Below are 3,124 nucleotides of genomic sequence, written 5' to 3' on the forward strand. Positions count from 1 at the left end.
TATCTTTGGATGTTGCTAAAACGTTGGCTTATATAGTAGTTTTTTTTGTTAATGTTTGACGTAGAATTATCGCAAGATGCGCATAACCATTGTTTAGTGAAGTGAAGTGAACCATTAACAATTATTCGTTGCTGAATTTCCTTACTTAAATATGGTCCAAGTATGTTACAAGATTGTTGACCAAGTACTTGAAAATTTCAATTAATTCTTTTACTAATTAATGGATAACAAAGGGGGTGTGATTTGAATCATTAAATCTTTATTTTTCTTAGTTTTCTTTTCATGTGGTTTAAAATTAAACGTTAAAACTAACTAATGACATCTTTTTTTTTATTATAGATTATGTCAATGGTTGATTCGTTGGTTTAAGGAAATCAAAAACTAAAGGATATCGGTCGATTAACTTGAATTTACAAATATCAATTCTTATTGAAAAATTGGTACAAAAATATAGAAAATCGTAGGAACTATTCTTTTTAAGAAAAATATATATTAAAGAAATCTAGCTACTTGGAATCAATCCAAAAGTATTTTATCATGACATTGAACAATTTAACACTAAATTACTCAGGCTCTTTGATGAAATACTTTTGATATTTTTATATTTCTATTTCTATTTTTATATATTAGAAGAATCAGTTTCAAACATGTCAATTTATTGACATTCACATGTAAAGTTTGAGGGTATAATAATCTTTTAATCATTTTTAAATATAAGTTTGCTTAGGAAGAGTGTTTTTTGTGCTTTGCTATTTGGACCATACAAACAACTTCAAAAAAAGGTCCATGCTTTCTTAAAATATTACAGTATATGCCAATGGGACCCATGTTGACACGTATGGAGTGCTTGAAATTTATCTTTCATTTTCTTAACATAAAAAATGGGTAAATGATTTGTGGAGTCCGTAAGAATAAAGATTGAGCACTTATTAAAAAATTAATAAATTATATTTTAATAATAATTAAGGTGGAGATATGAAAAATGGATAAATAATTTGTGGTGTCTTGTAAGAATAAAGATTGAGCACTTATTAAAAAAATAATAAATTATGTTTTAGTAATAATTAAGGTGGAGCTATGAATAAATGAGTAAGATTATAAAAATAAAAAACTCTGAAAAATAATTAAAGAAATTTCACTGGCATATTCAGGTTTATAACTATAGTTTTTAATGTATGAAATATTGACCAAATAAGATATTTAACATCTAATTATTTTTAAATTAAAAGAATGAAAGTTTTATCATAATTGAAAAATAATATTATATAAATAAATAAGATAATAATTCAAATTCTTTTTCAGTGGAGGTTTGTGTCTTTATTCTTGAGAGAGGATTGATTGTTATTAAATATATTTTTTGTATTATTTACTGTACTTTTAAATAATCAAATATTTAAACTTTAAAGTTTAGTTAGAACATCAATGGATAATATACATTTTTATCAAAAATCAAAATTATGCATAACTTTATTCTTATAATAATTATAATAATTTTAATTTAAATAAATATTGAGCTCGTGCTGATACAATTAATTTCCCCTAATTTATTTATACTTTTCAGTAATAATTTCTACTTTAAGAACCAACTAATATCCTATTTTATAATAGATGTTTGGCATAACAAGTACAATATATCATAAATGATACATTGAAGGAAGGTGTACAATCAGAGATGGCTCAAATTAATCGGGGAACTAAAATAAAATTTTAATATGAGATCTAAAATATAAATAAATTTTGTATACATATTTATTTAAAATTTATTTTTTTATACTATTCGATTTATTAGTATTTAATATTGTTTTTGCAATAACTGATTTTAGGTTATAATTTATCAACTTAACATTAAAAACATCTTTTCAGTGAGATAATTATTATATAAATTGTTAATATAATTTTATATGTAATAAGTTGACAAATTTTAAATAAAGATAAGAGTTAATTTAAACCATAGAATCTAATTCAAGAAGTTGATGACTTGATATACACAATTTTAATATGCTTGTTGTAATATTTGAAACTAAAATTTAAAAACAAATAAAAAGAATTTGTAATTCACTTAATTTGTTCAACATTTTACTCTACTAATTCTTATTTTTAACAAAGTATAAATGATATTAAAGTGAATAAAATAATACATTTTTTTCATAATTATTTATTTTTCAAAATAAAAATTTAACACATAATTTATTCTTGATAATATTTGAGATCCCCAAAATTTGAGGCCTGTGGCATAAGTCTTATTTTATAAAGGCAAGAGCTGGCCGTGTACGATATATTGAAGGTTGGCCAAAATCATATATATATAAAGTTAGATAATAACAAAAAAGTGACGTGACACCTCTCAATTGCCTAGAATTCTATTTACTTATTTTTGAGTTTTTTCATCCATTTTTTTCCATTAATAAATTTATTAAATGATTAAAAATACTTAATCATATTCATTACATATAATTATATCATATGGAAGGTACAAAAAAAAATCCACCTATTTATATTTTCTAGTTAAATAATACGTCTCTTCACTTCCTTCTACTTAATTCTTGTGATTTAAATAATCTATAAATAACAGTCATGTGTGGGGGCATGTTTATTTATATTTTCTCCAACTTCATATTGTTAGTATTTTTTTTTCATCTTTATGAAGATTATAGATATATTTTTAGAAATTTCTTCTTGTGTTACAATAGTCAAACAAAAGTTTATCAAGATGAAGAAGAAAGTTCGAAGGCGGTGTAAGGATAAAAAATTAATTTGCTATAGACCATCAAAATAAAGAAGAAATTTAATGGCGGTGAAGATCTATCAAGAGTTGGTTAGATTATAATTTGAAAAAGTAGAAGTTTCAAAAATTTACAAATATATAGATGCACTTATTGTTGTGTATATAATTTTTCAATTAATTATTTATCCATCAAGATATGTACCTTTCAAGAATAAAATTATATTATAAAGAACATTTTTTGTATCAAGGGCAACATGATCTTCAACTGACTATTTTGTTGCTTAATTTTTTTTTAATATTTTCATCATACAAACTTTTGTCTTTTGAATATATAATTCATATTCTCTATCGATATTATATATATATATATATATATATATATATATATATATATATATA

Source organism: Solanum pennellii, chromosome 2, assembly GCF_001406875.1.
Source record: "Solanum pennellii chromosome 2, SPENNV200".
NCBI lineage: Eukaryota > Viridiplantae > Streptophyta > Magnoliopsida > Solanales > Solanaceae > Solanum > Solanum pennellii.